This window comes from Mauremys mutica, chromosome 17 (genome assembly GCF_020497125.1).
Source record: "Mauremys mutica isolate MM-2020 ecotype Southern chromosome 17, ASM2049712v1, whole genome shotgun sequence".
NCBI lineage: Eukaryota > Metazoa > Chordata > Testudines > Geoemydidae > Mauremys > Mauremys mutica.
This window is the reverse complement of record NC_059088.1, coordinates 5799433-5811712: the sequence shown is the minus strand read 5'-3', so window position 1 is coordinate 5811712 and position 12280 is coordinate 5799433.

The following is a 12280-nucleotide window of genomic DNA, read 5'->3' as shown; positions in this document are numbered from 1 at the left end:
AGACAGAAAATATATTGCCTTTGTATAAATCTATGCTACACCCACATCTTGAATGCTCCATGCACATGTGGTACCCCTGTCTCAAAAAAGGTGTATTGGAATTGGAAAAGGTTCAGAAAAGGGCTACAAAAATGATTAGGAGTATAGGACATGGTCCGTATGAGGAGAGATTAATAAAAACAGAATTTTCAGCTTGGAAAAAAGATGACTAAGTGAGGATAATGGCATATTGGGCTGTATTGATAGGAGCATTGCTAGCAAATCGAGGGAAGTGATTATTCCCCTCGATTCGGCGCTGGTGAGGACACATCTGGAGTATTACATCCAGTTTTGGGCCCCACACTACAGAAACGATGTGGACAAATTGGAGAGAGTCCAGCAGAGGGCAACAAAAATGATCAGGGGGCTGGAGCACATGACTTCTGAGGAGAGGCTGAGGGAACTGGGATTGTTTAGTCTGCAGAAGAGAAGAATGAGGGGGGATTTGATAGCTGCTTTCAACTACCTGAAAGGGAGTTCCAAAGAGGATGGAGCTCGGCTGTTCTCAGTGCTACCAGATGACAGAACAAGGAGCAATGGTCTCAAGTTGCAGTGGGGGAGGTTTAGGTTGGATATTAGGAAACACTCTTTCCCTAGGAGGGTGGTGAACCACTGGAATGGGTTCCCTAGGGAGGGGGTGGAATCTCCTTCCTTAGAGGTTTTTAAGGCCCGGCTTGACAAAGCCCTGGCTGGGATGATTTAGTTGGGTGTTGGTCCTGCTTTGAGCAGGGGGTTGGACTAGGTACCTCCTGAGGTCTCTTCTAACACTAATCTTCTCTGATTCTGTGATATGATAGAGGTCTATAAAATCATGACTGGCATGTAGAAAGTGAATAAGGAAGTGTTATTTACTGCTTCTCATAACACAAGAACTAGGTGTCACTGAATTAAATTAATAGGCTGCAGGTTTAAAACAAACAAAAGGAAGTATTTCTTCACACAATGCATAAAACCTGTGGAACTCCTTGCCAGAGGACGTTGTGCAGGACAAGACTATAACAGAGTTAAAAAAAGAACTAGATAAGTTCATGGAGGATGGGTCCATCAATGGGTAATAGCCAGGACAGGCAGGGATGGTGTCCCTAGCTCTGTTTGCCAGGAGTTGGGAATGGACAACAGGGGATGGGTCACTTGATGATTCCCTGTTGATTCTCTCTGGGGCACCTGGCATTGGCCACTGTCGGAAGACAGGAGACTGGGCTAGATGGACCTTTGATCTGACCCGGTCTGGTCGTTCTTATGAAGACTCAGGCTAAGGGACGCACAACAGTAAGAAGGAAACACTTCTTCTTCCTCCAGCTGCGACCCTGACATGCAAAGTGTGCGCTGGCCTAACGGAGACCTGTGATACGGCTGTAGGAACTTGCCAAGACAACAAGGCTACTGGAGGCTGCCTCTCCGTGGCAGAAGATATTACACTGGGTAGGTGACATTGCTGCCAACCAGGCACATCCTATCCTGCAGTCTGTCACCATCCTCATTGCTAAGGCCAACCCCAAACAGTCCATCAACAAAGCACATTCACCCGGCACAGAACACTCAGTCTGTGCTCGATGCTCAGACAACGTTACTGTGTCTTATGTAGTGACTGGAAGACACGGAGGTTTGAAATCCTGGCCCCATATTGCAGATCTCCCATTCACTTCAGTGGGGCCAGGATTTCACTAAGTTTTCAGCTCCCCAATGGACGGCTGCGCTGCAACAAGCGGAGCTGCTTTGGTGGAAATGCACGTTCTGAATTGTGTTAAAAACAGGAGATTGGCGCTGAGATCCCTTGTAGACTGTCGCTTTGCTCCCAGGGTCCTGTCTGAAGCGGTTAGTCCCCTGCTCAGGGCTGGAGCCCTGCCTTACACGTTTTCCCCCTAGGGTGCAAATTCAAGGCAATTTTTGCCCACTTGACTTAAAGAGATTCCAAACCTTCACCGTGTTCAGCTCCCTGAGCTCTTCAGGCCGGCGGATTTCACTGGTTCCCTTCACTTCTCAACGTTTGCCCTTTGAAAATGAAAACCTGAGTTACAGACCCGTGTTTGTTCATCCTTCCATTGAATTAAAGAGGTTTAATGGCTCCTTCCATTTACCCTGTAAGAAGGATGCATAGCACAGCATCAGCTTTAACGTGCTCTGTCATATCTATCTAATCAAATCTATCTATCTAATCTCCATACACCCATCTCTCTCTCTCTCTCTCTCTCTCTGACCACACTCAGGAAATTTTCCCAGCACAGTCACAAATGGGTATATTCAAACTTCCCCCCAGTCAGGGGTTGGCTTCACTGCAGAGGTAACGTGGGCCGTGACCCGAGGTTTAGCCGTAACCCTATTATCCACCCACAAAACCCTTTAACCACAGGCTAGCTGATGCAATTTGGGGTGGAGTTTAGATCCAGGTTCCTCTTTAATTCCTTGAATTGTGGGCCCCAAACTGGTCACCGGATCCCAGCAGCTGTTACCCCAGGGCCAATCATGGAGATAAAATAACCTCCCTGCTGTTACTTGAGATTTCCCTTGGAGTCTCTCGTTTTCTATTTTGGTTTTCTGTCTTTAACAAAGATGGGACAAGGACCCCGTTCTTCTACAAACAATGTCTAAGTAGCTATAAAAGTGACATCAAAGTCCCCATCTCCTTCACTGTTGGGAACAACAAGTATTTCAGGATCAACATCACACAGTGCAACGACACCGATCACTGTAACTCGGCTGTCCTTGGAGGTACGTTATGGGTCTGTTTTTACTGTCCCCGTTTAATGGCTTGTCGACAGGAACAGTTAGATGATGGTGAGCTGGGGTGTGAATCTAGCTCTCCATGCAGCGCCGGCTCCAGGCACCAGCCAACCAATCACGTGCTTGGGGCGGCACCTTGGGCGGGGCAGCGCTCGGGTGTTGGGTTTTTTTGGTTTGCCTGGGCGGCGCTGGAGGGTTTTTTGTTTGTTTTTGTTTCGGCCGGGTGGTGCTTCGGGGTGGGGGGGCAGGTCTTGGGCGGTTCGGTGCTGGGGGGCGGGGGACTTGGGAGGCGCGGCACTCGGAGGGGCAGGGACTTGGGCAGCGTGGCACTCGGGGGCGGGGATTTGGGCGGCGTGGTGCTCGGGGGGCTTGGGCGGCGCGGTGCTCGGGGGGGCAGAGGGCTGGGGTGGCACGGTGCTCGGGGGGCTTTGGCGGTGCTGAGCTCGGGGGCGCGGAGGGCTTGGGCGGCATGGTGGTCGGGAGGGGCGGGGAGCTTGGGCAGCGCGGAGCTCGGGAGGGGTGGGAGTGGCTTGGGCGGCACGGCGCTCAGGAGGAGTGGGGGTGGCTTGGGCGGCGCGGCACTCGGGGTGGTGGTGGCATGGGGGGCTTTGGTGGTGCGGCGCTTGGGAGGGGCGGGGGGCTTCGGCGGTGCGGCGCTCGGGAGGGGCGGGGGGCAGGGGGCTTCTGCGGCACTGCGCTTGGGGGATGGGGGCTTCGGTGGTGCGGCGCTCGGGGGGGCGGGGACTTGGGGGGCACGGTGCTGGGGGGGCGGGGGGCTTGGGTGGCGTGGTGCTCGGGGGGGCTTGGGCGGCGCAGTGCGGCGCTCGGGGAGGGCTCGGCGGTGCTCACAGGGGTGTGTGTTACAGCGAGGAGACACTCTTTTTTTTTTTTGCTTGGGGCAGCAAAAAAGGTAGAGCTGGCCCTGTCTCCATGTGCCCCCCGCTGATGCACCTGAACAGCTCGTTCGAGCAGCTTGAAATTGGACTAGCTTAAAGCACATTAACGAACGGTTCACGGACGTCAGCAGGGAGCACATGGCCAGCTAGGCCGTGGCAGGCTGGCGCAGGGTCGATTCACACCCTGGCAGATGCTTACACCCCGACCCATCTTGCCACAGTCGAATGGTTGATGTGGACAAGCCCCGGCACAATTGTATTTGTTCCCATTTCTCCCCTTTACTGCCTCCAACGTCCATTCACTCGAATGTCATTTCTGTCGCCACTGAAATGCCTGTCGCTGGCGGGTCCCGAAACCAGGGGGTGGAACAGTCGGGGCCCTTGTGAAATCAGACGGGCGAGGGCTGCACGCGAGAGAGGGGGCAGCAGCCGGGATGGGCTCCTGTCTAAACCTCCCCGAACCTGTCAGGCTCCACCTTCAAACTCGCCGGGGTCTGGAACTGATCGGCTGCGGCGTTCACAGATAGTTGGGTCACAGACAGATGGAGAAATGCCGTCGGGCTGGGGGTGGGGCCTTCACAGATTCGGGCAATGCAGGGCAGTGGGCGCATCCTACAGGTTGAACGAGGTTTAACCCACCCTGTGACTGTCTCTCTGTCTCTCTCGGTTCTCAGTGCCCAAGGAGAATGCCACCGCAAACGGGCTGCAGTGCCCAACCTGCTTTACTCAGAACTTCAGTGTCTGCAACACTCAAACATTCCCTTGTACTGGGAATGAGACCTATTGCATGGATTTCACTGGATACCTAGTGAAAGGTAAATTCTGCCAGCTGGGGACAGTGCGAGAGATACCCCGGGAATCTCACGCCTCAGGAACTCCCCAAAGAGCTAGTGAAACCTGGAGTGTGTGCTGAGCACTTGGGCAGGTGGTGGTGGCCAAGGGGGTTTTTGCCTGGGGGGAAGGAAAGAGGAATTGGGAAGTTTTCTCTTCGAGACCAGCTCCCCCCTCCCAGTGATGCCGCCCTGCTCCTGGAGTTACGACAACACGGTCTCTTGCCATGGGAAGGGTTGTTATGTCAATGATGCAGAGCTGGGGAGAGAACCCAGGAGTCCTGGCTCACAGCCCCACTGCTCTAACCACTAGACACCACCCCCAGTATGTTTAAGGTGGAGCTAAGCTATTGCTCAGTGCGGAAGCTCCTGTTCTCAGTGTGTGTCCAGGACTCCCAGCGCTTTGGGGTGTTTATAAAATAACTGAACCGAGTGGTCGGGGCTGCCGGGGACGGTGAGAGCTGGGCGTGTTCCCCGGGGGTGCCGGGCGCTGGGGAAGGAGCCTTCCCCGGAGATCAGCTGGTTCCAAACTCCAGCTTCAGTCTCTTGTGAAGCTGCAGAAAGGGGCGCGGGAGAGGCAGGAGGGGACCAGACGCCCGCCCTGCCGTGGCCGGTTACTGCGAGAGCAGGGAGAGCACCGGGGGGTGGGAACAGGAGGCAGAGGTGGGAACCGCTGGATGGTGAAGACAGAGGTTCGAGGGCAGAGAAGGAACCAGAGCTGCCCCCGCCTAATAACAGGCTGATTGTCTCCCTCAGGTTCAGGTATTTCAGCCTTTGTTGGAAAAGGCTGCGCTACTGCGTCCACAAAAGACATTAAACCTGAAACCACCCTGATTTCTGCAGGCTACAGATACGTCTTTTTATGGGGGACCTCTGATCCGGCGGGTAAAATACCCACCACCCCGCCTCCCACAAGCACCACCCCCCGTAGTACCACCAATCCCCCTCCCACAAGCACCAACCCCGCTAATACCACCAAGACCCCTCCCACAAGCACCAACCCCAAAACAACCCCCAGTGGGGCCAGCCCGGCGCTGGGGAGATTCTCCTTCGCCCTCTACCTGCCTGGCCTGACTGGGCTGCTGCTGGTGAAGCTGCTCTCCTGACCCCACCCGGCACGGCCCACGCAGCACCTGGTGTCTGTGAATAAAGGCCGAAGTCCCAGCTGCACCCCCTCCCAGGCCCCTCCACACTGCCGGGCGACGCAAAGGGGCCGCTGCATAGCCAAGGGTCTGCCCAGCGCATGGGTGTGTCTGTCCCGGTGCCTCACGGCTGGCTGGAATCTCTCTGTGTATTAGCAAATTCACCGAATAAATCAGGATCCGAAATAAAAGCCCCCGGTGTGGTGTTGTGTGCAGGCTGCCCGTTGCTGAGCCCGTCTGCATGGGACTGGGGCGCTGGCCGATGCATTAGCCACGGAAGAATTTGCGTGTGTGTGTGTGTGTGTGTAATCTGCATTAAAAATCTACATTCCAAGCACGCCATGGAGGTTGCACACGGAAGCACTGGGAAGTTAGGAAATGCCAGAACACACGTTGCCAGTGTAACTCACACACCTCCTGGGCGTGGGGCTCTGTCCCATGTGGTGGCACTGAGACCACTTAGAGAGATCAAATGAATCTGCTTTACAGCCTTGGCTACCAGCCAGTTGGCTTTTGGCTCATGCACTAGAGGCTCATGCACTAAGCTCCAGAGGTTCCCCAGTTTGATCCCGCCCACCAACGCCTGGGGTCTGTCAGCGTTACACCAGTACAAGCTTCATTCAACCCCCAGTGCATTTGCATTGTGCTACAGCCTTTGATTCCACAGTCACACACTGTATGCTCTCCACCTCTACTTGGTATGAGGCAGGACCTGCTCACAGAAGCTGGACTATATCTGGGGTATAAAGATGTCTCTCAGAGGGAGTATATCAAGGATGGTACCGTGCTTCATTGACAATAAACTTGGTCGGGTGCCTTCGTCCCTTCATGGATCATGTGGTCATTGGGCAGTTTGCTCAAGGTCTGCTGTGCCCGCTGCCTGCACTGGGCTGGGGCGGCACACAGCGGGAACACACACATGCAACCAAACTCTATGAACATATAACCACACTAGCCAGAGGGGTGTATGGGGACAGCTAGGTAGTACAAACACTGAACCCGCCCTTTGCCCCCTCAGGCCCCACCCACTTGTCACCATAAGACTCACCCCCTGGGGTATTACTTCAGGGGTCAAGATGGACACATGACTGGAAGCAAAGGGTGGCATGTGCCCCCCTAAGAACTCCTCTACCAAGTGGGGTCGGTTTCAGCCCATAGGACCTCCCTGAGGGAAGATTTGACCAATCAGGACAGGTTCCGGGGTGGGGTGACCATCCTAAAAGGGGGCTGTGTGACCCCTCTAAGACCTCCCCTCACCACCCTCTACCAAGGGGGTTTCAGCCCCCCTTAGGGCGTCCCAGCAGGGAAACGTACAATTAGAATAGGCGTAGTGTGTGGGTCTCGGCTGGAACCACCCGATCGCTGGAGTCTGAGAGTGATTTTAAGTACATCTTAACAGCAACAGACATTCTGTCTAAATAAGCCTGGGCTTTCGGCCTAAAAGACAAGACAGGCAGTGAAGTATCCACGGCCTTTAAGGCTATTTTCAGCGAAGCTCACGTGCCTCAAAAATGACAAACAGTTTGGAGGAAAGAATTTTTAAACAAACCTTCAGGCCGATTGTTAAAGCGGCGTTAATGGCGCGCCCCCTTTGGTTACTAATAATGAAGTCAAAGCGGGGGTTGTGGAGCCATTTAACAGAACTTTAAAAATCTCGGCTGTGGAGATATTTTGCATCCCACCAAACCGTTCGCTCCCTCGATGTGTTCCCTGAGTTTATAAAGAGTGACGGCCGGAGCGGTGACCGAACTCTACGTACCAGACCCGCTGATGTCAACCCCTCAAATTCTCTGAAGGCCTGTGTAATGGGTCAGCCTCTCGCGAGCGCTCTCTTTTCTCTGGCCAATATACCTGCAATCACAGTCTCGTGGCAGGCCCCCTTGCTCCCGGTTAGGTGTGACCTGCTTTTCTTTTTCAGTCTTACAGCAGGGTGGCAGCTGCCTCTTGCAAGCGCCCCCGGCCGCTGGCTCTCTCGGCTGGTCTTCGCAGCTCAGTCTCCGGCCGAGCCGCACACGCTGCCCCCCCTTCCGGGATATACAGTCCCGAGTTCTTATCACGGCCCTGCTATGGGGCTGTAGCTCAGAGGCTTCTTCCCCGCGGCACTGCCTTCTTCAGCCACCCAGCCGGGGCCCAGCCGGTACCAGCAGCTGGTGACCTTTTCAGCAGCCCTCCCTGGGCTCAGTCTGTAACCAGACCAGCGGGGCCCATCTCGGTTCCCTCCTCAGGTCCGGCCAGGTCCTGGGCTCAGCCCCCTGGGCTCAGCCTGCCCGTACTGACCTTTTCATGGTCCTGCTGCTGCTCTATCCAGCCAGCCGGTCTCTGGCAGCCTTCCCCGGGCTTGGTTCTGCCTGGTGAGCTGCCCGGGGCCTGCTGCTCGTCTAGCCAGCCAGGCACCCGGCCCTCCCTCATCGAGTTTCACTCAGACACTGAAGGCTCTGCTCTGTGGCTTGCCTTTTATCTGGCCCTTCTGGCCCCTTATTGGTCGCTTCATCAGCCCCTTTGATTGGCCGCTCCTCTGCAGCCACTCTAGGCTGCCTGGAGGATTTCTCTCTGCTCTGTTCTGGGGCAGGGTGATACAGGACAGCAGGGGCCTCCAGACCTAGTCCACCCTGCCACAGTATGGAAAACAGTTGACAGAGACAGTTTAAAACCCAGTTGTTGCCCCTTTTAGAAAAGGCGACCGGAAGAGCTTTTGAAAAAGGTTTGTGGAGGACTTTTCCATTCCCCTGTTACACTGTGTCCCCATCCAAGAAAGGAACAACGAGTTTGTCACCATCCCCTATGATAAACCGCATTACGTGCCTGTCAGTAAACATCACATCAACACAATCCCCCCAAAATAAAGACAGACCAGAACAGATGCGTCTCACTTTGCTATGGTGACCCTAATAAATTATGGGGACCCCACCATCTACTGCAACTATGATAAAGCCAGGCTGGATACGCCCTTTCCGGATATCATGGGGTCCCAGTGATGTACGGGGTTGGCGTGGGTGGAATATTCCGTAGCCTCTTTCAAAAAGCTGTACTGCTTTTGAGGAGGGGGATAGAGATTATTAAACCCCAGCTGCTCAAAATCCGCTGCTCAAAACATAGCTAGAGACATGGTAGGCTACGTCTCCTGTGATGTTCTGGAGAAGGTGGGGAATCCAGATGTGCAGGGGAGACCGGGGCTGATGTACATTAAAGGATGAAGAGAGAGAGAAATGTGTGATACCCGCGACGCACAGGTCCCCCGAAACCCTTTAAAAGAAGGGCTTTGATGCGCAGGGCCAGCCATAAGCGAAAGTACAAGAGGAAGCCTGGGCAAAAGAGGAGACGCTCTCCACTTGGTAAAAGAGAGAGATTTTAATCAACATGGCTTCTGTTCCCTGCGGGTCTGAAGAGTGCCTCAAATCCGAACTAGACTTATTCCAAATAGCCCCTACGCAGACCGGCATCGAGAAAAGCATCTACTTTGAGGTGTCGCCTCTATCAGCCATTACGGAGTCTGCCCCCATGGATGTTTTTATAGCAGGGAATGGCATTGATTATATTAAACAGCCCGCTGCTGTAGCTTTGTTGCGAGATTGTGAAAGGAGACGGAACCGAACTCACCAGGGGGCTGAGCTGGGCCTGGTGAATTACCCCATGGAGTCTATTTTCAGGCAGTTGGATGTCACTCTGGGAAGCCGCCGGAGGGTGTTGTGAAGGCCAATAGTATAACAGGGTTCAAAAGGGAGCTAGATAGATTCATGCAAGATAGGTCCATCAATGGCTATTAGCCAGGCTGAGCAGGGATGCTGTCCCTCGCCTCTGTTTGCCAGAAGCTGGGAATGGGTGACAGGGGATGGATCACTGGATGATAACCTGCCTGTTCATTTCCTTTGGGCACCTGGCACTGGCCACTGTCAGCAGACAGGACACTGGGCTTGATGGACCTTTGGTCTGACCCAGTCTGGCTGTTCTTATGTTCTTATAAGCAAAAGCAACAACTGTTTCCGTCACAGGGTCTTTATAGACTCGGTGCTCAATTGCAGCGACCACACCCTGCCCTCACAATTTTCCGCCGGCCTGTTTTCCAAAGACAATCCCAGGCAACATGGAGCAACAGGGCTGGATGGCAAGAACTGAGGCTTTGTGAGGTGGGCGAACCCGATCACAAGACCCCTGCTCTGTTGGCTGCAGCTATCCCTGCGTGTTTTCCTTCCATCGCCCTAGCGAGGGGTCATCTTTGACCAATTTTAAAATGGCGTTCTAGCGACTTAGCGCAAAATGACCAGATGGTGACTGCAGAGGTGCTGGCCGGGGCTCAGCCCTCTCCGGGGCGGGGGAGCCGCACCGGCTCACTGCCCACTGCTGAGGTTTGGGGAATTAGTCCGGCCGTGGGAGTCTTTCCGTGCAGCCCTTGCGGTAACTGGAATAAGCACCATAAGCCCAGGCCCTGGGTTGGGGTGGGGCAACAATGAGTCAGGGGCTCAGGCCCTCAGGGCTGAGCAGTAACAATAGGCCCAAGCCTCCAAAGGCCAGGGAGAGGGGGAGATGGGCACCCGTGAGTGGGGTGGCAGGGGGGACGCAGGCCCTCCCACTCCACTGCGTCCCAGCCCGGGGCCCTGGCAGCGGCAGAAGAGCCGCTGCTGCGTCAGTGGGGATCCGGACCGCAACACACCGACGTGGGCTCTGGCAGTGCTGCAGCCAGACTGGGGTCAGCTGCCCCGGGCTACTTCCCCTCTCCCCCTCAGTTAGTACCTGGGTCAGGGTGTTGTCCTCTGGGGGGGTCCAGCACCAGGGGCTCTTCGGGGCAGTGGTCGATCGGCAGGCCCGGCAGCTCCTCTGGGTAGCGAGTGCGGGGCGGGCCCGGCGGCTCCTCCGGGTAGCGGGCAGCAGGCCCGGCGGCTCCTCCGGGTAGCGAGTGCAGGGCAGGCCCGGCAGCTCCTCCAGGTAGCGAGCGTGGGGCAGGCCCGGCAGCTCCTCCAGGTAGCGAGCATGGGGCAGGCCCGGCGGCTCCTCCGGGTAGCGGGCGCGGGGCAGGCCCGGCAGCTCCTCCGGGTAGCGAGCATGGGGCAGGCCCGGCGGCTCCTCTGGGTAGCGGGCGCGGGGCGGTCCCCGGCGGCTCCTCCGGGTAGCGGGCACGGGGTGGGCCCCGGCTCCTCCGGGTAGTGAACGCGAGGCGGGTCCGGCGGCTCCTCCGGGTAGCGGGCGCGGGGCGGGTCCAGTGGCTCCTCCGGTAGCGGGCGGCGGGCCCGGCAGCTCCTCTGGGTAGCGAGTTTGGGGCAGGTCTGGCAGCTACTCTGGGTAGCGGGCGCGGGGTGGGCCCGGCGGCTCCTCCGGGTAGTGAGCGTGGGGTGGGCCCGGCGGCTCCTCCGGGTAGCGAGCGTGGGGCGGGCCCGGCAGCTCCTCCGGGTAGCGGGCGCGGGATGGGCCCGGCGGCTCCTCTGGGTAGCGAGCGCGGGGCGGGTCCGGCGGCTCCTCCGGGTAGTGAGCGCGGGGTGGGCCCGGCAGCTCCTCCGGGTAGCGAGCGTGGGGCGGGCCCGGCAGCTCCTCCGGGTAGCGGGCGCGGGGCGGGCCCGGCGGCTCCTCTGGGTAGCGAGCGCGGGGCAGGCCCGGCGGTTCCTCTGGGTAGCGGGTGCGGGGCGGGTCTGGCGGCTCCTCTGGGTAGCGGGCGCGGGGCAGGCCCGGCGGCTCCTCCGGGTAGCGGGCGCGGGGCGGGTCTGGCGGCTCCTCCGGGTAGTGAGCGTGGGGCGGGCCCGGCGGCTCCTCCGGGTAGCGGGCGCGGGGCGGGCCCGGCAGCTCCTCCGGGTAGCGGGCGCGGGGCGGGCCCGGCGGCTCCTCTGGGTAGCGAGCGCGGGGCAGGCCCGGCGGTTCCTCTGGGTAGCGGGTGCGGGGCGGGTCTGGCGGCTCCTCTGGGTAGCGGGCGCGGGGCAGGCCCGGCGGCTCCTCCGGGTAGCGGGCGCGGGGCGGGTCTGGCGGCTCCTCCGGGTAGTGAGCGTGGGGCGGGCCCGGCAGCTCCTCCGGGTAGCGGGCGCGGGATGGGCCCGGCGGCTCCTCTGGGTAGCGAGCGTGGGGCAGGCCCGGCGGTTCCTCTGGGTAGCGGGTGCGGGGCGGGTCTGGCGGCTCCTCGGGGTAGCGGGCGCGGGGCAGGCCCGGCGGCTCCTCCGGGTAGCGGGCGCGGGATGGGCCCGGCGGCTCCTCCAGGTAGCGAGCGCGGGGCAGGCCCGGCGGCTCCTCCGGGTAGCGGGCGCGGGGCGGGTCTGGCGGCTCCTCCGGGTAGCGCGCGCGGGACGGGCCCGGCAGCTCCTCCGGGTAGCGCGCGCGGGACGGGCCCGGCGGCTCCTCCGGGTAGCGCGCGCGGGGCGGGCCCGGCGGCTCCTCCGGGTAGCGGGCACGGGATGGGCCCGGCCGATCCTCCCGGTAGCGTGCGCGGGGCTGGACCGGCGGCTCCTCCGGGTAGCGGGCGCGGGGGGGGTCCGGCTGCTCCTCCGGGTAGCGGGCGCGGGGCGGGCCCGGCGGCTCCTCTGGGTAGCGAGCGCGGGGCAGGCCCGGCGGTTCCTCTGGGTAGCGGGTGCGGGGCGGGTCTGGCGGCTCCTCCAGGTAGCGAGCGCGGGGCAGGCCCGGCGGCTCCTCCGGGTAGCGGGCGCGGGGCGGGTCAGGCGGCTCCTCCGGGTAGCGCACG